Raw genomic sequence first — 26,415 nt, forward strand, 5'->3', positions numbered from 1 at the left:
CATCCTTGGCTGTGGATGGCAGAGAGGCAAAATATCTCTCTGCACTTGAGGGATGGTTCTGAAACTCTCACTGGAGGACAATCTCTGATTTTTTTGTGGTAATCCTGAGTGAAATGTGCACCATGAGACTCTCTATCACAGCCTTATGAGGGCAAGAGAAAAAGAACCTTGGCATTTAGCAAGTTAGGGAGGCCTGGCCTGGAATCATGCCCTCTTGGAACAATTGGGAGAGGAATGCCACTTTCTGAACAATAGAGCCATGAGTTGTGGGCCCAGGGCAGGCAGGCTCTCCAGGGTGTGATCTGTGGGGGGGTTCTGTGCATGTGTGTGTAGAAGTAAACTGTGGTGTTGCCAAAAAAGGAAGCCACCTGACCTTTTGGACTTCACTTTCAGTGACTTGTTTCAGCAGAGGTGCTTTGGATCCATATGTACCTTCTTCATGATATTGCTTCAGACACAGTCCTGTCACATTCTCTTTGGCATTTTGGAGGCCTCGATTTGGACTTTCCCTGCTACAGGGAGACAACCATAGGGGGAGGGGGGAGTGAAAACCTCTCCAAACAGACTATTACACAATTAGGAGGCACAGGGGCACCTCTCTCAGAAGGTCTTGGGCCTGAGTGGGTACTGGGCCTGCGATAAGTGCATGGCATTGACAAACAATGATTTTGAGAGAGCTTGTTGAAATGGGATGCTCAAAGTCAGTGCTGTCCAAAGCTCCATGCTATTTCTGGTGTGGCTGCTGGAGTGAAAGTGCATGGGATGGAATCATGCCAATGTGACTGGCACTGTGAACCAGTCAGCGTGATGGAGGAATACAGACTAGCACCACTCATTCAGTTGTCCACCATGAATGGACACACAACAAAAGAGCCCACACAACACTTTGAATGTCAGTCCTCCTCATGAGCAAATCCCAACACTTTGTAACCTTCCAGAATAAACAATATAGATAGAAGAGGACACTAACTTGATTAACAAGTAAATGGAAGAAAACCACCAGAGAAAATGAGAGGTGCTTACCCAAGTCCATTATCCTGGACAAGCAAAGGTATGGTTCTGCATCTGTGAAAATTTCCTTTTAGTGGTGGGGTATGCAGAACCCCTACAAAGAGCTTTCTGTCTTTCTCAAATGCAACAGTATTCTTTCAGCCACAGGACCAGGCACATCTTTTTTTATGTAAGGTTTGGGAGCCTGATGGCTCTGTAGCATAAGGTGATGCTGCCTCCTGAGTAGAGTTGCCCAAGAAAGGCAATGGCAACGAAGCTCAAGCTACCACTCAGTTACACTCAACTCGCACATGAGTAAAGTAATGCTGAAAATTCTCCAACCAGACTTCAGCAATACGCGAAACATGGACTTCCAGATGTTTAAGCTGGCTTTAGAGAAGGCAGAGGAACTAGAGATCTGATTGCCAACATTCTCTGGATCATCGCAAAAGCAAGAGAGTTCCAGAAAAACATCTATTTCTGCTTTATTGACTATGCCAAAAACTTTGACTGTGTGGATCACAATAAAATGAGGAAAATGTTGAAAGTGATGGGAATACCAGACCAGCTGACTTACGTCCTGAAAAATCTTCATGCAGGTCAGGAAGCATCAGTGAAATCTGGACGTGGAAAAACAGACTGTTTCCAAATAGGAAAAGGAGTATATCAGACTGTATATTGTCACGCTGCTCATTTAACTTATATGCAGAATACATCATGAGAAACACTGGGCTGGATGAAGCACAAGCTGGAGACAAGTTTGCCGAGAGAAATATCAATCACCTCAGATATGAAGATCATACCACCCTTATCGCTGAAAATGAGAAAGAACTAAAGAGCCTCTTGATGAAAGTGAGAGAGGAGAGTGAAAATGCTGGCTTAAAGTTCATCACTCAGAAAATTAAGATCATGGCCTCTGGTCTCATCGCTTCATGACAAATAAGTGAGGAAAGAATCGAAAAAGTGGCTGTCTTTCTTTGTTTGATCTCCAAAATCATGGCAGATGGTGACTGCAGCCATGAAATTAAGAGACATGTCCTCCTCAGAAGGAAACTTATGACCAATGTAGATAGCATAGTAAAAAGCAGAGACATTACTTTATCAACAAATGTTTATCTTATGAAGGCTATGGTTTCTCCACTAGACATGCATGAATGTGAGATTTGGACTATAAAAAAAAAAAAAAAACACTGAGCACTGAAACACTGATGCTCTCCAACTGTGTTGTTGAAGAAGACTCTTGAGAATCCCTTGACTTCAAGGAGTTTCAAACAGTACATCCTCAAAGAGAGCAGTCCTAAGTGTTCTTTGTAAGGACCAATGTTGAAGCTGAAACTCCAGTAATTTGGCCACTTTATGTGAAGAACTGACTCACTGGAGAAGACCCTGGTGTTGGGAAAGATTGAAGGCAAGAGGAGAATGGGATGACAGAGGATGAGATGGCTTGATGGCATTATCGACCCAATGGAGATCAGTTTGAGCACACTCCTGTAGTTGATGATATACAGGGAGGTATGGCATACTGAAGGCCATGGGCTCATGAATAGTAAGACACGACTGAGCGCCTGAACTGAACTGAACCTGCAGAATTTGCCAGTTTCCAACATCACTCAAGTCTTCGCAAAATTTTAAGCATGAGTGCTTTGTAGTGGATGGCTTAGGATGATCTCCTCCTGCTGCTCCCAGACACAAAGGGCTAAAGTGATAGGGTTAGCTGGCATGTGTTCTCACTTGGAGGCAGGAAGAAATCAGAACTACTTTGAAAGGGCCCCTCTACAGTAAATGAGCTGACTTCAATGCCCCTGGCACTGATGAGTCATGTCCCTTAGCGGGATGCTGACTTTGATATCCCTTCATTAGAGCTTCTTCATCTGTAATTCTCTTTATATAGAGAGAATTCCATATCTAAATAGGGAATTCTCTGTAGGTCGCATATTGGCGTAAGTGCAAAATGTTTCTACGTGAAGCACAGAACTTAGTGTTTCAAATATGAATAGATGCATGTAAATTCCACGTATGAAATATGGAATTCTCTATATTTCATATGTGAATTTCTCAACCCTCAATTTCCACAATGAAAATGGAGATCTCACTTGATCTTAGCCAAAAGGGTACACAGTTTCACTTTCAGTTGTTTGTGAATCCATTTGGTAAGGGATAACACATTTGTTTACCAAACCTTGAAAGGAATGGCTGATGCAATTTGCAGTGGGAGAGTGAATTTCTATCTCCTTTTATAAGCTGCATATTATAGCTGTGAATCTTCCCCTCTCTGCATTGCCTACAGCTGTGCACTAACTAAGGCATCTCACAGAAAGGTAGATTTCATCCTGTCACCTGTATAGTACCTAAAACCATAGGAATGACATTACCAAGAATGTTCCCAAAATTTAGAGCACATTAAACAAGACTAATGGTTCTAATGGTGTGAATCACTCACTCTCTCTCACACACACACACACACATAATGACCTCTTAATTCAGTAACAAATCTTACTGGTTGTAGTTCAGACAAGAACCCTCCCAAATCAGGCAGCACATGTTACTGCAAATTAGCATCTGGATAACTAATATAATTTTAAACCTCTTCATTAAGCTAATTACTGAACAGTGCTGAATGTCACCAGAACACAATACTTAACAACGTGCATAGCTAACATTGTATATCTTCAATTATGTCTCAATAACTAGTCAGGTAATAGACATTTTAGGAAGGACAAATAAAGTTGGCTTGGAGGTTTTAGGGAAGATTTTCCTCATTTGAAATAATCATTTAAATGTCAAACTTGAAGTATAGCTCTTATTTCATCCCAGTAGTTGACAAACGTGGTACCGAGAGCCCTTCTAGCTAAACTTTAACCTCTGTGAATACCTTACTCAATCTCTAGTTAATCCCTTTACCCGAAAATCGGCTCAGACATTCTAAGTAGGGACTGATCAAGTACCTACAGGCCATTGCATACACCCAGAGGAACTCCTGTTCTATCAAATTTTCTAATTCACGTCACAAATCAGTAAGTCCAGCAAGAAACCCCGAGAGCTAAGTGAGTCAAATAGGACCACTGGGAAAACAGCACTATAGGAATTACACGGCTAAGACCCTGTGCTGCTAGGCGAATAGGGAATTTTTATTGAGAATAGAGTTTGGATATTCATCATATCCAGTCTTTTCTTTCTTAATATGGTCCATTTCAGACTGGTACAAGTACTGCATAGAATTCAGTTTAATGCAGAAAGCAATTCACTTTTTTGAACAAGAGGGAACAAAATAACACCCCACGAGATGTGGAATCAGGGCCTCAACTTGACAATGTAGGCTTTTTCAGTCTGGGTTTTAAGTATACTGAGCATGTCTGGAAGAAGGTCAGCATTCTAGATCCCACCAAGGACTTATTCAAATGACAGACACTGGGAAACTCTCTTATAATAATCTAAATGAAACTTTTAAAAGATCTTTCTTCTGAAAAAGAAACTTCTTATCTCCTAGATATTTCTACATAATTGACCAATAATTGTCTCCAATAATTGTCTTGCCTTACTCCTAAACCTGCTTTAGTATTTTTCTCAAAAAAATGGGAACTCAGTTCCAATTGTTAAAAAAAAAAAAAAAAATGGCACAGTCATCATTGACTTTCTTCCTTCACAGGCCACATTTCAGTCTTTGGCAAATCTAGCTTTTGAACACTTCTCATCTTCTTCACTTACAGTGAAGGTTTCAAGTCATCATTACTGCTAACCTTCTTTATTTATTGTTGTTCCGTCATTATGTCATGTCTGCCTCTTTGTGATTCCATGGACTGCAGCACACCAGGCTTCCCTGTCCATCACCAACTCCCAAAGCTTGCTCAAAATCATGTCCATCCTATCGGTGATACCATCCACCCATCTCATCCTCTGTCATCCCCTTCCCCTCCTGCCTTCAATCTTTCCCAGCATCAGGGTCTTTTCCAATGAGTTGGCTCTTTGCTTCAGGTGGTCAAAGTATTGGAGCTTAAGTTACAGCATCAGTCCTTCTAATGAAATTTTAGGACTGATTTCCTTTAGGATTGGCTGGTTTGATCTCCTTGCAGTCCAAGGAACTCTCAAGCATCTACCCAACCATCAGAATTTGAAAGCCTCAGTTCTGTCACTCTATCCTGTCAATTCATTTTATTCCACTGTTAGTACCCCTCAGTGATTTTCTGTATCATTTTGAGTAAAAATAAAAGTCTTTGCAGTTAAAATAAAAAAAGAAGAGAAAAGGAAAACAATGAAAATCTCTTTATTTCATATGAAAATCTGTATGCATATTTCTCTACATGAAAATGGGAATTAAATGTATTTCACTTATACATTCAGTTCAGTTCAGTTCAGTCGCTCAGTTGTGTCCGACTCTTAGCGACCCCATGAACCACAGCAAGCCTATACATAACTGGATGCTAAATTTCCTACATGACATCTGGAATTTTGTGTATTTCACTTATTAAATGCTAGCCATTGATTTTAGTATACAAAATAAGGAATTTTGATTCTTTCACATATGCCAATCTGGGCACAGATTTTCTTCCTTTAAATATGGAATTCTCTATATTTCACACATAAAAACCCAATCGCAGTTGGACTCCATTAAAAAATGAATTACCTATATTCCATTTAGCAAAATATGGGCCCAAATTCCAATTGTTTCTATTTCACAAATGAAAATCTCACTCTGATTTTCCTAAATGAAATATGGATTTCTATAATTTCCATATTTCAAACTCTAGGCATGGTGCTTTTTTCCATGAAGTATGAAATAATTTTGTTTCATATCACCTATACAGTTGCCAGATTTCCTACTAGAAATATGGAATTACTTATTTCACATAGGCAAAGCAATGCCTATATTCCTATTTGAAATATCAATTTTCTACAATTTACATATGAATATTTGGTGAAGATTTTTTTTTTCCTACATTATATATAGAATTTTCTACACTTCACAGCTAAAAATCAGGATAGTTATTTTTCCTACAAGGAATGAGGAGTTCTTTTTCTTGAACAAGACCATCTGGGTGCAGATTTTCCTACATGAAAAATGGAAGTCTCTGCTTTTCAATTCTTTACCATCTATGCCACTAGGGAACTTGAATGGTTTTAGGAAGACTTACAATCTCTTTCTAAAATTAACCCCGAGAAAAGATGTCCATTTCATTATAGGGTTCTGGAATGTGAAAACAGAGATTCAGAAGATACCTGGTGTAATGGGCATGTTTGGTCTTGGTGTATGAAGTGAGGTGGGACAAAGACTAGCAATATTTTTGCAAATAGAAAGGATGAAAATGAAAATAGTGACAGACAGTTTTGTTCGATTCCAAAATATCTGGGGACAGTGACTATATCCACGAAAATAAAAGACCCCTGCTCCTGGGAAGAAAAGCTATGATAAGCCTAGACATAGATACAATGTAATGAAAAAGAGAGACATCTCTTTGACAATAAAGGTCCATATAGTCAGAGCTATGCTTTTACCAGTAGACATGTATGGATGTGCTAGTTTCACTATAAGGAAGGCTGATTGCCGAAGAATTGAGACTTTGCAACTGGATGGGAAAAGATGGCTCTTGAAAGATCCTTGTCCAGTAAGGAGATCAACCCCACCAATCCTAAAGGAAACTAACCCTAAATATCCATTGGAAAGACTGAGGTTGAAGCTGAAATTACAATATTTGGCTCCCCTGGTGTGAAGAAATAATACATGGGAAAAGATTGAGGTTCTGCCTTGTCACTGAAAAAAATAATTATTATCGGCTCTGATATGGGTAGATGGAGGACAGGAGGAGAAGGGAACGACAAAGGGTGTGAACTTTCGACAGCATCACTTGACTCCATAAACATGAGTCTTAGCAAAGTATTGGAGACAGTAAGAGTAGGGATATCTGGAGTGCTGCTGTCCACAGTCTTGCAAACAGTTGGACATGACTGAGTGAGAGAATATCACCAACAACTGTATTTCACATATATCAATCGGGATGAGATTTTCGACCTTGAAACATGGAATTCTCTATATGTCCATAGAAAAATTAGATATTCCTGCTTTCTCTACTTCTTTAATGAATGTCTTGGTACAGAACTTACCTCCTAAACTATGACAGTTTGAATATATCATACACCAAAATCTGAATTAAAATATTTTGACATGGAATATGGACATGAAAAATGACATGGAATATTTGATATTTCAAAAATGAAAATCTATGGATAAATTTTCATATGTGAAATAACATGTGATTATGGATGCATTACCAAATTTTCTGTTTCATATGTTGAAATTACACTAGATAGTCCTACATGAAAGATAAAATTCTCAGTTTCACATAAGAACCACTACGTGCAGGTTTTAGGACATGAACTATCAAACTCTCTAAAATTCACAAATGAAAATCTGGGGACAGATTTTTCAATTAAAACTAGGGAATTTTCTGTATATTATATGAAAGTATGGACACAGAATTTTCTGCATGAAATAGGAAATCTTGATGCAATTTGCAGATTTCTCATTTGAAAATCTGTGTGCCGCTTTTGTTATGAAACACAGATTGCTCTGCATTTCATATTTGAAAAATGGCATCGTTTTGCTACAAAAAATATGGAATCTTCTATTTCATATAAGACAATGTGATTTTCATGTTTGAGCAATAAAATTCTCTATATTTCACCGAAACAATCTTCTGACAAGAAATACGGAATCTGGTATACTTCACATTTGAAAATCTGAGGACAGATTTGCTCATATGAATTACAAAGCCTCTATTATTCACATTTGAAAAGCTGTGTCAGATTTTTCGCGCATAAAATACAGAATTGTCCATGATTCAGAAGAGCTGACTCATTTGCAAAGAACCTGATGGTGGGAAAGATTGAAGGCAGGAGAAGGGGACGACAGAAAATGAGATGGTTAGATGGCATCATGGATTAAATGGACATAAATCTGGTTAAACTCTGAGAGTTGGTGATGGACAGGGAGGCCTGGCGTGCTGTTGTCCATGGGATCGCTAAGAGTCAGACACAACTGAGTAAATGAACTGAACTGATGATTCAAAAATTAAGATCTTGGACGAGCACAAAAATATAGAATCAACTTATTTCTCGTCTGACTGATACCTGATTTCCCTATTTACATTTATAATTCTCTGTATTGCATTGATGAAAGTCCATGTGAAATTTTCCCAAAATGAAATACGAAATAAAGTCTATGTGTCACATGAAAGTGGGTGCAAATATTTCTACAGGGAAATGTGTACATCTCTATAGTAATATGTGAATTTTTAGATTTTGGATTCCCCACATGGCCAGTGGAAATCTGTATATTTCATATGTAAAAATTTTGATGCCATTTTCCTGCATGAAATACGGAATGATCCCTATTTCTTGCGAAAACCTGGTCAAAAACTTTCGTACACGAAATATGGAATCTCAGCAATTAATTCATGAAAATATGGGTGTAGATAGTCTCATGTGCATTTTGGAATCCTCCAAATTTCACATATAAAACCAAGGCACTTACTTTCTGACATGAAATACGGTAGTCTTTATATTTTTTATTTCACCATTTAGGTGTAACTATTTCGAGCTGATATATGGAATTCTCTGTATATCACTATTTAGATCTGCTAGCAGATGTACCTGTAAGCAATATGGAATTTCTATATTTCACATATTACAATGATGACGTTTAAACAGGAAATAAGGATTTTTGTTCATTTCACAGAAAAAACCAGGGTTCAGATTTTCTGACAAGACATATGATCAGTATATAGTTCAGATATTGTAATTTGATCTGGGTTCCTCTGCCTTTTCTAAAACCAGCTTGAAAAGACAAAGGAATGAGAGATCAAATTGCTAACATCTGCTGGATCATTGGAAGAGCAAGAGAGTTCCAGAAAGACATCTATTTCTGTTTTATTGACTATGTCAAAGCCTTTGAGTGTGTTGATTACAATAAACTGTGGAAAATTCTGAAAGAAATGGGAATACTAGACCACCTGACCTGTTTTTCAGAAACCTATGTGTAGTTCAGGAAGCAACATTTAGAGCTGGACATGGAACAACAGAGTGGTTCCAAATAGAAAAAGGAATACATCAAGGTTGTATATTGTCACCTTGCTTATTTAACTTATATGCAGAGTACATCGTGAGAAACTCTGGGCAGGAAGAAGCACAAGTTAGATTCAAACTGCTGGGAGAAATATCAATAACCAGAGATATGTTGATGACACCACCTTTATAGCAGAGAGTGAAGAGGAACTGAAAAGCCTCTTGTTGAAAATGAAAGAGGAGAGTGAAAAAGTTGGCTTACAGCTCAACTTTCAGAAAACTAAGATCGTGGCATCGGGTCCCATCACTTCATGGAAATAAATGGAGAAACAGTGGAAACAGCATCAGGCTTTACTTTGGGGGGCTCCAAAATCACTGAAGATGGTGATTGCGGACATGAAATTAAAAGACGCTTACTCCTTGGAGGGAAAGTTATGACCAACCTAGGTAGCATATTAAAAAGCAGAGACATTACATTGCCAAAAGAGGTCCGTCTAGTTAAGGCTATGGTTTTTCCAGTGGTCATGAATGGATGTGAGATCTGGACTGTGAAAAAGGCTGAGTGCTGAAGAATTGATGCTTTTGAACTGTGCTTTTGGAGAAGGGTCTTGAGAGTCCCTTCGACTGCAAGGAAATGCAACCAGCCTATCCTAAAGAGATCAGTCCTGGGTGTTCATTGGAAGGACTAATGTTGAAGCTGAAACCCCAATATTTTGCCACTTCATGCGAAGAGCTGACTCATTGGAAAAAACCCTGATGCTGGGAGGGATTGAGGGAAGGAGGAGAAGGGGATGACAGAGGATGAGATGGTTGGATGGTATCACTGACTTAATCGACATGAGTTTGGGTAAACTCCGGGAGCTGGTGATTCACAGGAAGGCCTGGGGCGATGTGTTTCACAGGGTCACAAATAGTTGGACACGACTGAGCGACTGAACTGATAGTTGATTTGAGAACTGGATGCCTTAATAAATATCAGATTTTCTTGTACCTACAGCCATCATGGGAATGTAATTCAACATATCAATATAACCGGTTAAAGATTTTTGTAAAGCCTAAATTCCTGTGAATGAAGAACTATTGTTTTTGAAATAAATAATAAAGGGGATTTAAAAGAACACACAGATTGCCATTCATCCATAACCGATAGGTAAAAGACATTGTGTGACAAATACAATGAACATCTCAAAGAAGTAATGCAATAGAATTAAATACAACAAATTAAAAATACTAGAATATATAAAATGCACAAGTACTAGACAGTTGATTGTTGATGGTTCTGTCCCACCTCTTTTACGGTAATTTTTCTTTTGGGGAAAAGTTTTCAATCTTTAGACATGCACATATGCAGCAAAATATAATGTACAGTCACTTTAATTTTTATTGCTGTTTTCTTAATAAGTGTGTTATGAATTTAGACATAGTTTTCTGAGATTTGCATTGCATTTCTTATTAAGGTGCACACATATTCAGTTCTACTTTTGACTTCCAAGATAATGTGAGATTCATTAAGAATAATGATGTTTAAAAAAGATTATTATACTTTTAAAACTTATTATTATTATTATTTGCAGTATACTTGCTTTACATTGTTTGGTTAGTTTCTCCCCTAAAGCAAAATTAGGGAATCCTGCAGTCCTTCAGGTCATGAACACTAGTAAACAAGATAGTGACTAAACAGCAACCACACATATATCTCCATATTTTTGACTTCTTTCTAAATCTGGTTACCACAGTGCCTTAAGTAGACTTCCCTGTGCTGTACATATAGATCAAAAGTATATATGCTTCTGTTGTAATCTCCCAGTTGCTACCATCACCAGGCATTACATCCTTGATAACCGTATATTTCTTCTCCATTGCTGTGTCCCTATCTATTCTTCTCATAGAGAATCATCTATTCCAGTTTTACCTAGATCCCATATATTTGTGTTAATATGTGATATTTCTTTTCCTCTTTTGTCTTAGCTTTATTGTATCTGACACTGTCTCTGTCCTTCTACATCTATGCAATGTACCTGATTTCATTCCAACCTAAGACTATGGTATGTATGTACCAACTCATTTTATCCATTCCTGTCTAGATGAATGGATATTTCTGTTGCTTCCATGTGCTGCTATTGCAAATATTGCTGCCATCAATATTGAGGTTGTGCATCTTTTGGAATTATTATTTTCCTCATGAAAATTATTGGCAATTATTGGGATTTCTTGAACATATGGTAGCTTCGTTCGTATTTTTAAATGAACCCTGTTCTATTCTCCATTTTAATCGATCATTGTCCCTTCCTAGCAACAGAACAGGGTTGTTTTGTCTACTCCACACCCTCTTCAGAATTAGTTTTGTGTGGATTTTTTTTTATATGAGTATTCAGACAAATGTAAGCTGATACCTTCACTGAAGACTTTATTTCACTAGCTCTTACAATTAGTGATGATGAGCATCTTTTCCATTATTGTTGGGCATCTGTATGTCTTCTTAGGAGAAATGTCTATTTTATCATCTGTTCATTTGTTCCAATTCGGTTGTTTGTTTTGCTATTATTGAGCCACATTAGATGCTTCCATATTTTTGGAGATTCTTTTGTTGTCATTATCTTCAGTTGCAAATGTTTTTCCCATAATGAGACTTCATTTTTGTCTTGATTATGGGTTGGCTGTGCAAAATGTTTAAGTATAATTAGGTCTCTTTATTTAATTTTGGTTTTACTTTCATTTCAGAGTAGGTAGGTAAAAAAAAAAAAGTTGCTGCTGCATTTCATGTCACAATGTATTCTACCTACTCTTTCCTCAAATATTATTGATTTACAGTTTCTGGCCTTATATGTACGTCTTTAATCCATCTTGAATTTTTCTTTTTCTATGGTGCTAAGGACTCACTGGAAAAGACTCTGATGCTGGGAAAGTTTGGGGGGCAGGAGGAGAAGGGAACGACAGAGAATGAGATGCTGGATGGCATCACTAACTCAATGGACTTGAGTTTGAGTGAACTCTGGGAGTTGGTGACGGACAGGGAGGCATGGCGTGCTATGATTCATGGGGTCGCAGAGAGTCGGACATGACTGAGCGACTGAATTGAACTGAACTGAAGGAGTGACTGAACTGAACTGCACTGAAAGGAGTGACTAAAGTTGATCCACTGGAGGATTGAGTGGCTAACCACCCCCCTTATACTTGCAACGGGACTTCCACGAACTATATAAAAAGGCAGCACAGTATGACTCCAAAACATGGTCACCCAGGATGGTAGGTGCCAAATATGCTGCTTGGGAGGAGCAGAGGGTAATAACTAATGTTTCCAGAAAGCAGTAAATGGTTGCCCCAAAGTGGAAATAAACCTCATTGTTTATGTGTCTGGAGATGAAAGTAAAACGGAAAGCTATAAAGAACAGTATTTCAGGGCAACCTGGAATGTTAGATCCATGAAAAATTTAAATTGAATGTGGTATAATAGGAGACGGCAATAGCCAACTCATTACAAAAAACCTGATTCCGGGGAAGATCGAAGGCAATAGGAGAAGGGGAATAGAAGGATGAAATGATTGGATGGCATCACCTATGCAACGCATATGAACTCGGGAAAACTCCAAGAGGTGGTGAGGGACAGGAAGGACTGGCACGTTGCAGTTCATGGCATCCCAAAAAGTCAGACACAACTCGGTCACAGAAGAATAACCAGGTACTGTTCTACTGTAATCTTTTACTTTTAGCTGTCCAGATTTTTCCAGCTTAACTTGTCAAATATATTATCTTCTTGCCATTGCATATTGCTGCCTTCTTTGTCATAGACTAGGTGATCATTTGGGAAAGAGATTATCTTAGTGTTTACTATCTGTTCCATTGGCTTTAATCCCAATATTGTGCCAATCGCATGCCAGGTGGAAAACAATAGGTTTTTGTATAGACTGAAGTGAGGAAACCTGAGTCCTGCAGATCAGTTTTTCTTTCTTCAGTTTGCATGGTTACTCAATGTCTTTGTGTTTCCATCAAGTTGTAAAGACTTTTTGTTGTTGTTGTTCTATTTCTGTGAAAAATGTCATTGGTAATTTTATAGGGATGACATTGAATCTGTAACCTCGTTTTTATAGTGTAGCTAGTTTCAACTATTGATTTTTATAGTCCAAATAATAGTATATCTCTCATTCCATTGGTGTCGTCTATGATTTGTCTCATCCATACCTTACTCTTTTCTGGCCACAAGTCTTTTCTCTGGTTAGGCAGGTTCATTCTCAAGGATTTTATTTTTCTTATTACAATGGCGAATCATATTGTTTCCTTAATTTTTGTTTTTTATTTTCTCTTGTTATTTATAGGAATGCAGGTGATTTTTTCCTGTTTATTTCTTTACCCAACCACTTCCGTATTAATTTTCTGGTGCAATCTTAGGAGTCTCTGAAATGTAACTTTTTTCAGCAGTGACATTTTTACGTCTTGTTTATCAGTTTGCTGGTATTTTTTTTTTCCCCTTCACTGATTGCTGTAGCTAGGAGTCCCAAGATTATGTTGAATAACAGTGGTGAGAATGGCAAACTTTGTCTTTTTCACAACATTAGGCAACATGCTTTCAGATTCCACCTCTGAAAAACATCGTAGTGCTGGGTTTGTTCATACACGGCCTTTATTAAGTTGAAGATGATCCTCTCTGTTCCCACTTCTTGTACAGCTTTTATCTTAAATGAGTCTTTAATTTTGTCAAAGGTGTTTTCTGCATTGTACTTTAGATGTGTTCAAGACCTCTACTTGGAAACGTTTACTATCTTTCATTGTTCTTTTCTTCTCTGGCCACCTGATGCAAAGTGTTGTCTCATTAAAGAATGCTCTGATACTGAGAATAATTGAAGATAAAAAGAGAAGTGAGTAACAGATGATGAGAGGGTTAGATAGTATCACAAACCCTATGGACATGAGTCTGAACAAATTCTGGGATAGGGAAGGTCAGACTGATGGGACACAGTCCATGGGGTGGCAAAGGGATGGGCATGAACAACTGACTGAACAACAATAGCAAAACATTCTTTCCTGTTATTGACAGTAGTAGATATCCGTGACTACTTCATTTTCTATCTCGCCATACCCTATCTATATCTCAGTTGCACTACTTTCACCACGTACCATGCAAAGATTCAGCCATGTTTGTTGCTATTGCTGTCCCCCAAATGGACCAACGTATATGCGATTTCTCAACTACACATGATTCAGTGGTCTCCTAACCATTCTCCAGCATCCATTTATGTTCCTCAGAAACTCTCTACCTTGCTATAGACAGAGAAAATTGTCACTCATTAGCGAAGCCATGTGATAGAAAGCAAGTTCTTGAGAATAAATACCCTTTCCGGATTCTGTATTCCAACTTTGTCTCAGTCTTCACATTGTTCGCTTAAGTCTCATTTCTTAAATCACACTGAAGTTTCATTGTGTTTTGTTCTTCCCAGTCTCACTGTGCAGACCCAGTTCTTCCGTTTTCCTTGATTTTTCTTTTTAATTAATGTCTATGAGATCTTATTTTAACTTCCTCAGGAAACTATTTATCACTTTACAAATCATTTTGATATTTTAATTTTAGATTGATCTTTTTGATGAGCTTTGATAGACTGTCCTCTCCAAAAGGAATAAATTATGACAACCCCCATCTATTTTAGCTTGTGATTCTACTCGCCTCTATTCAGGATTAAAGGATTGTATTTGAGTAATACAACCTGAATGGGTGTGCATCATAGTCACTGAGTTATGCCCAACTCTGCAAACTCAAGGACTGCAGCCCAACAAACTTGATTGCCCATGGACATTCCAGGCAATTATATTAGAGTGGATCGCCATTTCCTTCTCCAGGGCAACAAGAATACTGGAACTATTAAGAAATATATTTTTTCAGCTTATAAATCTTGATAAATTCTGAATTTACAGACAGAATTCACACCAAAGAAAAAGAGTATCTTGATTGTAAGTTAAAATCACCAACTTTTTCTGTCTATCCCACAATCAGGTTCAAAAAAAGCATTAGCATATCTGAAAAGCATATTTTTAGATTATTAATATGACTAAGTAATATAAAAAAAAAAAGCAAAAAAGAAATCTCAGAGATCTATATCATGGTTAATAAATAGAGGCATATAATGACATTTCTCTTCAAGAGAAATTGAGACTAGAATATATGAATCTTTCTCACTTTCTTTTTCTTGGTAAATGTTATTTGGCATTCCCGGTCATAGTTTTTCATCAGGATCCCTTCAATCAGGGTCCATACTTGTTTTTCTAGTGAATTATTGGTGAGTGCTTTCAGGAAAAATGAAATGAGGGAAACAAGATACAGCAGAGTGAAACTAAATGCAATCTCAAGTGGAGGCGAAATCTCACTGGGTGCAGAATTTTCTACATCAAATGTGTAATTGTGTATATTTTACATATGAATGTCCTAGTGCAGATTTTCATCTTCATATATGGAATTCTCGATATATAACGTATGAAAATCTGAGTGGAAGTCTTCTGAAAACAAGTGAAAATTTGCATATTTGGAATGTAAATTTTCTTCAATATTCGCAAATAAATCAATGTAATACCCACATTAAAAAAATGAAAAATAAAAACCATATGATTATCGCAATAGATGCAGAGAAAGCCTTTGACAAAATTCAACATCCATGTATGATAAAAACCCTCCAGAAGGTGGGAATAGAAGGAACATTCCTCAACATAATAAAAGCTACATATACGACAAACCCACAGCAAACATTTTCCTCAATGGTGAAAAATTGAAAGTGTTCCCCCTAAAGTCAGGAATAAGACAAGGGTGCCCACTCTCACCACTAATGTTCAACATAATCTTGGAAGTTTTGGTCACAGCAACCAGCGCAGAAAAAGACATAAAAGGAATCCAAATTGGAAAAGAAATAAAACTCTCACTGTCTGCAGATGACATGATCCTCTACACAGAAAACCCTAAAGACTTTAACAGAAAATCACTAGAAGTAATCAATGAATATAATAAAGTTGAGGATATAAAATCAACACACAGAAATTTCTTGCATTCCTATACACTAATAATGAGAAAATAGAGAAGTTAAGGAGATAATTCCATTCACCATTGTAATGGAAAGAATAAAACACTTAGGAATGTATCTATCTAAAGAAACAAACAAAAAATAAACTATATATAGAAAACTATAAAACACTGGTGAAAGAAATCAGACAGGACACTAATAGATGGAGAAACATTTCCTGTTCATGGATTGGAAGAATAAATATTGTGAAAATGAATATATTACCCAAAGTAATTTATAGTTTCAATGCAATCCTTATCAAACTACCAACAGTATTTTTCACAGAGCTAGAAAAAAAATTTTCACAATTAGTATGGAAAAACAAAAAATCTCGAATAGCCAAAGCAATCTTGAGAAAGATGACTGGAACTGGGGGAATCAACAAGCTGGACTTCAGGCTGTACTGCAAAGCCACAGTCAAGACAGTTTGGTACTGGTATGAAGACAGAAATATAGATCAATGGAACAAAATAGGAAGCCCAGAGATAAATCTATGCACCTGTGACACCTATCTTTGATAAAGGAGGCAAGAATATTCAAAGGAGAAAAGACAATCTCCTTAACAAGTGATGCTTGGAATACTGGTCAACCACTTGTAAAAGAATGAAACTAGAACACTCCCTAACACCATACACAAAAATAAACTCAAAATGGATTAAGGATATAAATGTAAGACCAGAAACTATAAAACTCCTAGAGGAGAACATAGGCAAAACCCTCTCCGACATAAATCACAGCAGGATCCCCCATGATCCACCTCCCAGAATATTAGAAATAAAAGCAAAAATAAACAATGGGACCTAATTAAAATTAAAAGCTTCTGCACAGCAAAGAAAACTATAAGCAAGGTGAAAAGACAGCCTTCAGAATGGAAGAAAACCATAGCAAATGAAGCAACTGACAAAGAATTAATCTGAAACATATACAAGCAGCTCCTGAACTCAATTTCAGAAGAATAAATGGCCCAATCAAAACATGGGCCAGAGAACTAAACAGAGATTTCTACAAAGAAGACATACAGATGGCTAACAAACACATGAAAATATGCTCAAAATCACTCAGAGAAATGCAATACAAAACCACAATGATGTACCATTTCATGCCAGTCAGAATGGCTGCTGTCCAAAATTCTACAAGTAAAAAATGCTGTAGAGGGTGTGGAGAAAAGGGAACCCTCTTACACTGTTGGTGGGAATGCAAACTAGTACAACCACTATGGAGAAAAGTGTGGAGATTCCTTAAAAACTGGAAATAGAACTGCCATACGACCCAGCAATCCCACTACTGGGCATATACACCGAGGAAACCAGAATTGAAAGAGACTCATGCACTCCAATGTTGATCGCAGCACTGTTTATTAAAGCCAGGATGTGGAGGCTACCTGGATGTCCATCTGCAGACGAATGGATAAGAAATCTGTGGCACATATACACTATGAAATAGTACTCAGCCATTAAAAAGAATGCATTTGAATGAGTTCTAATGAGGTGGATGAAACTGGGTCCTACTATACAGAGCGAAGTAAGCCAGAATGTAAAACATCATTACAGTATACTAATGCATATACATGGAATTTAGAAAAATGATAAGGATAACCCTGTACACGAGACAGCAAAAGAGACACAGATGTATAGAACAGTCTTTGGACTCTGTGGGAGAGGGCAATGGTGGGATGATTTGGGGGAATGACATTGAAACATGTATATTATCATATGTGAAACGAGTTGCAAATCCAGGTTTGATGCATGATACAGAATGCTCAGGGCTGGTGCACTGGGATGAACCAGAGGGATGGGACGGGAAGGAAGGAATAAGGGAGGAGGGTTCAAGATGAAGAACACAGGCACACCAGGGGCAGATTCAAGGCAATATATGGCAAAACCAATACAATAATATAAAGTAAATAATAATAATAATAAATAGCAAAAAAGAAATGTAGTGTATTCCAGATAGTCAGATTTTCACATGTGCAATAATGAAAAATCCATATTTCTCATTAGAAACTTAGTGCCAAGATGTTGGCTTATGAAATATACAAAATTCCACATAACATGTGGTCTATCTGCGAGCAGATGTTCATATGTGAAATACAGACTATTCTTTAATTCATTATGGAAATTATGAGACTCCATTTTCAATATGAAGTGCAGATGCTTCCCAATTTCACTTAAGAAAATCTGTGATTGCATTGCCATATGTAATATTCAGAGAAAGCCATTTTTCATAACATTCTGCACCAGGATTTTCATCTGTGTAGCAGAGAGAATATCGTATTTCATACAGGAATTATTGAACTTAGATTAACATACATGAACATAGAAAATTCCATGATCCAGGGACCACTAGTCACTCCCAGGTTTCCAAGTGTGAAATATAAGGATTCTACCTTTCATGTTGGAAAATCAGCAACAAGATTTTCTTATGTGGACTGTAAAAAATTCTACATTTCATGATAGAACATTTTTACACAACATTCATCATACAGGAGAACCAGTTAGTTGTTTTTCTTATGTGAATATCAACATAAAATTTTGTATGTAAACATATAGAAAAAATGTCATGCTATATGTAAAATACACAGAGTTGCATTTGGGATGACTGATTTTAGAGTTTTGCCTATGAAATATAAACATTTCCAAATTTCATCTAAATTTTAAATTTGTGCCTAAATTTTTATTTTTTGCCTAAATTTTCATGTGTGAAATACGGAGAATGTTATAGGTCATGGAGGAAAAGAAAATCTAACACACTTTTTAAATGTGAAAGAGTACTCCATTTTTCATGAAGGATAAGGTATGTCCAGATTCTCACATGTTAGTTACACACAAGGATGTTATATTTCTTGTTCAACAAAAATACTATGCCCAGAATTTAATATATTGAATTTATAAAATGTCATGTTTCAGTAGAGAATCTGTCCCCAGATTTTCTCATGCAAAACATAGAGAAGTCTTTATTTTTTATAAGGTAATTTGTGTCCAGGTTTTCTCATACTGAACACAGAGATTTCCATATTTCATGTAGGAAAATCACAGTGCAGCTTTTCATGTGTCATGTTGAAGAGTCTGCATATTTCATGTAAGATAAAATGTGTCCAAAATTTCATATGTGAAATATACAGTATTCTATGTCTCAGGTGGTATGTCTGATACCCAGTTATTCATATTTAAAATGTATAGAATTCAATATTCTATGTTTAAATTGCAGCTCAGTTGTTCACATATCACGCACAGAAAATTCCAAATTTCTATAATTAAATTTTGTGCGCAGTTTTTCAAATGTGAAATAGTGCTTATTCCATAGTTTATTAGAATAACATGCCCTCAACACTCAGATTACCAGATTAACAATATAGGAAAGTCACACTTCAAGCTTAAAAATACGAAGTGATATGTTCATATACCAAATATCAAAGGTCCATAACATACATATGAATATCTTTGTGCAGTCTTGCTTATTAGCATTCAGACTTTCTAATTACGTTTGAAAATGTATCCACACTTTCTCCTATTAAAAAAAAAAAAAAACACAAAATTGTATTTCAGGTCTCAACAATGAACCTATAGTGCTACATGTGAAATTCACATTTCATATGTCAGATAAAAAAAATCACCAGCCTTTCTTATTCCAAATATGCAAAGTTTCATGTGTTGTCAGAAAACATTCATTCAGATTTTCATATTTGATGTATCAAGAATTTCATAATGAAGATGAAAATCTTCACTACTATGCTCATATGTAAAATATACATAATTGCACCTGAGTTGGTGATGGACTGGGAGGCCTGTCGAGTTGTGATTCATGAGGTCATGAAGAGTCGGACATGACTGAGCAACTGAACTGACCTGAACTGAACTGATATTTGATGTAGAAATTCTACACACAGTGCAATTTTTCCTCCACTTGAGATTAGATTTATTTTCACTCTGCTGTGTCTTGCTTCCCTCATTCCATTTCTTCCAAAAATCCTCACCAATAATTCACTTGAAAAGCAAGTATGGACCCTGATTTAAGGAATCTTGATGAAAATTTATCACCAGGAATGCCAAATAACATTCGCCAAGAAAACGAAAGAGAGAAAGATTAATAATCTAGCCTCAATTTCTCTTGAAGAAAAATGCATTATTTGCCTCTATTTTCTAACTATGATATATATCTCTGAGATTTCTTTTTGCCTTTTTTTAATATTCCTTAGCTACATTAATAATTGAAAATTATGCTTTTCAGAGAAGCTGATGATTTTTTCTATACCTGATTGTGGGATAGACAACAAAAATTGGTGATTTTAACTTGCAATCAAGTTATTTTATTCTTTTTAGGGATGTGAAGACTGAGAAAAAGTTAGAATACAGAATCCTGAAAGGGTATTTATTCTCAAGAACTTGCTTTCTATCGCATGGCTTCGCTAGTGAGAGACAATTTTCTCTGTCTGTAGCGAGGTAGAAATTTCTGAGGAACATAAATGGATGCTGGAGAATGGTTAGGAGACCATTGAGTCATGTGTAGTTGAGAAATCACATATGCTTTGGTCCATTTGGGGGACAACAATAGCAACAAACATGGCTGAATCTTTGCATGGTACGTGGTGAAAGTAGTGCAACTGAGATACAGATAGGGTATGGTGAAATAGAAAATGAAGTAGTCACGGATATCTACTACTGTCAATAACAGGAAAGAATGTTTTGCTATTGTTGTTCAGTCAGTTATTCATGCCCATCCCTTTGCCACCCCATGGATTGTGTCCCATCAGGCTGACCTTCCCTATCTCCCAGAATTTGTTCAGACTCATGTCCATAGGGTTTATGATGTTATCTAATTCTCTCATTATCTGCTACCCACGTCTCTTTTTACCTTCAATTCCATCACTTCATGGGAAATAGATGGAAACTGCAGATGCTGATTGCAGCCATGAAATTAAAAGATGCTTACTCCTTGGAAGGAAAGCTATGACCAACTTAGATAGTATATTACAAAGCACAGACATTACTTTGCCAACAAAGGTCCGTCTAGTCAAGGCTATGGTTTTTCCCATGGTCATGTATGGATGTGAGATTTGGACTGTGAAGAAAGCTGATTGCCGAAGAATTGATATTTTTGAACTATGGTGCTGGAGAAGATTCTTGAGAGTCCCTTGGACTGAAAGGAGATCCAAACAGTCCATTCTAAAGGAGATCAATCCTGGGTGTTCATTGGAAGGACTGATACTGAAGCTGAAATTGCAATACTTTGGCCACCTCATGCGACAAGTTGACTCACTGCAAAAGACTCTGATGTTGGGAAAAGTTGGGGGTGGGAGGAGAAGGGGACGACCGAGAATGAGATGGCTGGATGGCATCACCGACTCTGTGTACATGAGTTTGAGTGAACTCCGGGAGTTGATAATGGACAGGGAGGCCTGGCGTGCTGTGATTCATGGGGTCGCAGAGTGTAGGCCATGACTGAGCGACTGAACTGAACTGATTCCCAGTATCAGAGCACTCGTTAATGAGACAGCACTTTGCATCAAGTGGCCAGATGAGAAAAGAACAATGAAAGATAATAAACGTTTCCAAGGAGAGGTGTTGAAAACATCTAAGACACAGATGCAGAAAGCACCTTGGACAAAATTAAACACTTATTTAAGAAAAACCCTGTGCAGGAAGTGGGAACAGAGGATCATCTTCATCTTAATAAAGGCCATGTATGGATAAACCCACCACTAAAATGCTTCTCATAGGTGAAAACTGAAAATATTTTGCCTAAGATCATGAGAAAGTTAAATTTTGCTGCTCTCACCACTGTTACTCAAAATAATCTTGGGTCTGTTAGCTACAGCAAACAGTGTAGAAGAAGAAGAAGAAGAAAATTACCAGCAAACTGAAAAATAAGAGGTAAAAGTGTCACTATTTTTCGACACAATTTATTATGTCACAGAATCCTAAGATGGCACCAGAAATTTAATCCAAAGTTGTTGGATTAAAAAAATAAACAGGAAGATATCTCCTGCATTCCTATAAATAACAAGAGAAAACCAAAAACAAAAATTAAGGAAATAATCTGATTCACCATTGTAACAGGAAAAATGAAATATTGGGTATAATCCTGCCTAAACTGAAAAATGACTTTTGTGACAGAAATAATAAGGTATGGATGAGACAAATAAAAGATGATAAGCCCTTTAGAGAGGGTGCAGAGAAAAGGGAACCCTCTTACATTGTTGGTGGGAATGCAAACTTGTACAGCCACTGTGGAGAACAGGGTGGAGATTCCTTTAAAAAACTGGAAAATAGGACTGTCATATGGCAGATCAATCCCACTGCTGGGGGTACAACCGAGGAAACCAGAATTAAGAAAGAGATTTGTATCCCACTGTTCATTGCAGCACTGCTTACAACCGCCAGGACATGGAAGCAAATGAGATAGCCATCGGTAGACAAATGGATAAGAAAGCTCTGGTACATATACACAATGGAATACTCAGTTCAGTTCAGTTCATTCACTCAGTCGTGTCCGACTCTCCGCAACCCCATGAGTCACAGCATGCCAGGACTCCCTGTCCATCACCAACTCCTGGAATTCACTCAAGGTCAATCTAGTCAAGGCTATGGTTTTTCCCGTGGTCATGTATGGATGTGAGAGTTGGACTGTGAAGGATACTAATTGCCAAAGAAATGATGCTTTTGAACTGTGGTGTTGGAGAAGACTCTTGAGAGTCCCTTGTACTGAAAGGAGATTCAACCAGTCCATTCTAAAGAAGATCAATCCTGGGTTTACATTGGAAGGACTGATGCTAAAGCTGAAACTGCAATACTTTTTGCCACCTCATGCGACGAGTTGACTCACTGGAAAAAAAAAAAAAAAAAGGAATATTACTCAGCTATTAAAAACAATGCATTTGAATCAGTGCTAATGAGGTGAATGAAACTAGAGCCTATTATTCAGAGTGAATTAAGTTGGAGAGGAAAACACCGATACAGAATATTAACACAAATAGAATTTAGAAAAATAATAACAATGAGCCTGTATTTGAGACTGCAAAATAGACACAGATGTAAAAAACAGACTTTTGGACTCTGTGGGAGCAGGCAAGGGTGGGATGATTTGAGAGAATAGCATTGAAATATGTATATTACCTTACGTGAAATTGATCACAAGTCCAGGTTTGATGCATGAGACAGGGTGCTCAGGGCTGGTGTACTGGAATGACCCTGAGGGATGGGATGGAGAGAGAAGTGGGAGGGAGTTCAGGATGGGGAACACATGTACACCCATGGTTGATTCATGTCAATGTATGGCAAAAACCACTACAATATTGTCAAGTAATCAGCCTTCAATTAAAATGGATACATTTTTTTTTTTTTTAAGAAAGGTGACAGAAATGAAATAAGAGATATACTATTTTGGGGGCTTTAAAAATCAATAGGTGAAAATGGCTACACTACGAAAAGGAGTTTGCAAATTCAGTATCATCCCTATTAAATTACCAATGACATTTTTCACAGAATAGAACCAAAAAAAAAAAAATCTTTACATCTTGATGGAAACACAAAGATTTGAATAACCGTGCAAACTTGGGAAAGAGAAACTGAGCTACAGGACTCAGGTTTCCTCACTTCAGTCTATACAAAAAATATGTAGTTTTGAAAATGACATGCAATTAGCACAATATTGGGATTAAAGCCAATGGAACAGATAGAAAACCCTAAAATAATCTCTTCCAATGATCACCTAATCTTTGACAAAGAAGGCAACAATATTCAATGGCAAGAAGATAATATATTTGACAATTTAAGCTGGAAAATCCAGACAGCTAAAAGTATTAGAATACAGTTAGAACACGACCTGGTTATTCTTCTGTGGCCGAATCGTTTCTGACATTTTAGGATGCCATGAACTGCAGCATGCCAGTCTTTCCTGTCCCTCACCACCTCTTGGAGTTTGCCCGAGTTCATATCTATTGCATAGGTAATGCCATCCAATCATCTCATTTTTGTTTCCCCCTTCTCCTGCTGCCTTCAATCTTTCCCAGAACCAGGGTCTTTTTCAACGAGTTGGCTGTTGCCATCTCCTGTTATACCTCATTCAATTTAAATTTTTCATGAATCTAACAATCTAGGTTGCCCTGCAATACTGTTCTTCACAGCATTCCATTTTACTTTCATCTCCAGACATATAAACAATGAGGCTTATTTCCATTTTGTGGCAACCAATTACTGCTTTCTGGAAACGTTAGTTATTAACTTCTGCTTCTCTCAGGTAGCATATTAGGCATCTACCATCCTGGGAGACTCATTTTTTGGTATCACACCTTGTTGCCTTTTTATACAGTTTATAGAGGTGCCATAGCAAGTATAATGGGGTGGTGTGCCATTCCCTGCTCCAGTGGATCACATTTAGTCACTCCTTAGCACCATAGAATAAGACAAATTCAAGATGGATTAAAGACCTACTTATGAGGCCAGAAACTGTAAATCAATAATATTTGAGGAAAGCATAGGTAGAATACATTGTGACATGGAACGCAGCATCAACTTTTTTTTTTTTTTTTTAACTACCTCCTTGGGAAATGAAAATAAAACCAAAAATATATAAAGAGACTTAACTAAACTTAAATATGTTGCAAAGGAAACCAATAAGCAAGAGAGAAATGAAGTCTCATTATGGGAAAAACATTTGCAACTGAAGATAAAGACAACAGAAGAATCTCCAAAATATGGAAGCAGCTCATGTGGCTCAATAACAGCCAAATGAACAACCCAACTGAAACAAATGAATAGGTGATGAAATAGACACTTCTCATAAGAAGATATACAGATGTCCAATAATATTTGTAAAAATGTTCAGCATCACTAACTGTGAGAGAAATGGAAATAAATTCTTCAATGGTGGTATCAACTCACATATATCTGAATAACCATTATCAAAATAAAAAAATCCACACAAAAAGTGCTAAGAGAGGGTTCTAAGTAAACAGAGCAATCCTGTACTGTTGTTAGGAATGCACATTGATAGATTACGATGGAGAAGAATATAGGGGATCGTTTAAAAATAAGAATGAAGCTACCATATGTTCAAGAAATCCAATAATTGTCAACAATTTTCATGAGGAAAATCATAATTCCAAAAGATGCACAACGTCAATATTGATGGCAGCATTATTTGCAAAGCACGACATGGAAGCAACAGAAATATCCATTCATCTAGAGAGGAACGGATAAAATGAGTTGGTCCATAGTCTTAAGATGGAGTGAAATCAGGTAAATTTCATAGATGCAGAAGGACAGAAACAGTGTCAGATACAATAAAGCTAAGACAAAAGAGGAAAAGAAATATCACATATTAACACAAATATGTGGGATCTAGGTAAAACTGGAATAGATGACTCTCTATGAGAAGCATAGATAGGGACACAGCAATGGAGAAGAAATATACGGTTATCAAGGATGTAATGCCTGGTGGTAGTAGGAATTAGGAGATTACAGCAGACGCACATATGCACATATACTTCTGATCTGTATGCACAGCACAGGAAAGTCTTAGTGCACTGTGGTGACCAGATTTAGAAAGAAATCAAAAATATGGAGATAGATGTATGGTTGCTGTTTAGTCACTATTTCGTTTACTAGACTTTATGACGTGAAGGACTGCAGCATTCTCTAATTTTGCATTAGGGGAGAAACTAACAAAATAATGGAAAACAAGTATACTCTAAAAAAATTAAGTTTTAAAAGCATATTAGCTTTTTTATAAACATCATTATTCTTAATGAATCTCACATTATCTTGGAAGTGAAAAGTAGAACTGTAAATGTGTACACCTTAATGACAAATGCAATGCCAATATCGGAATACTACAACCAAATTCATAACACACTTATTCAGAAGACAGCAATAAAAATTAAAAGTGACTGTACATTATATTTTGCTGCACATGTGCATGTCTAAAGATTGAAAAATTTTCCCCAAAAGAAAAATTACCTTAAAAGAGTTGGGACAGAACCATGAACAATCAACTCTGCCTAGCTGACCCATGATATGTACTTGTGCATTTTATATATTATAGTGTTTTAATTTTTTAATTTAATTCTATTGTATTGTTCTTTAAAATATTCATTATATTTGTCACACAACGTCTTTTACATGTTACCATATGTTATGGATGAATGACAATATACGTGCTCTTTTAAATCTTTATTTACTTTAAAATTGATATTTCTTCATTCACAGGAATTTAAGCTTTACAAAATCTTTAAATGGTTATACTGATATTTTGAATTACATTCCCATGATGGCTGTAGATACAAGAAAATCTGAATTTTATTAAGGCATCCAGTTTAAAGGTATCTTTCTCCAAT

Source organism: Moschus berezovskii, chromosome Y (assembly GCF_049115385.1).
Source record: "Moschus berezovskii isolate FMDL1 chromosome Y, NW_MosBer_1.0, whole genome shotgun sequence".
Classification (NCBI taxonomy): Eukaryota; Metazoa; Chordata; class Mammalia; order Artiodactyla; family Moschidae; genus Moschus; species Moschus berezovskii.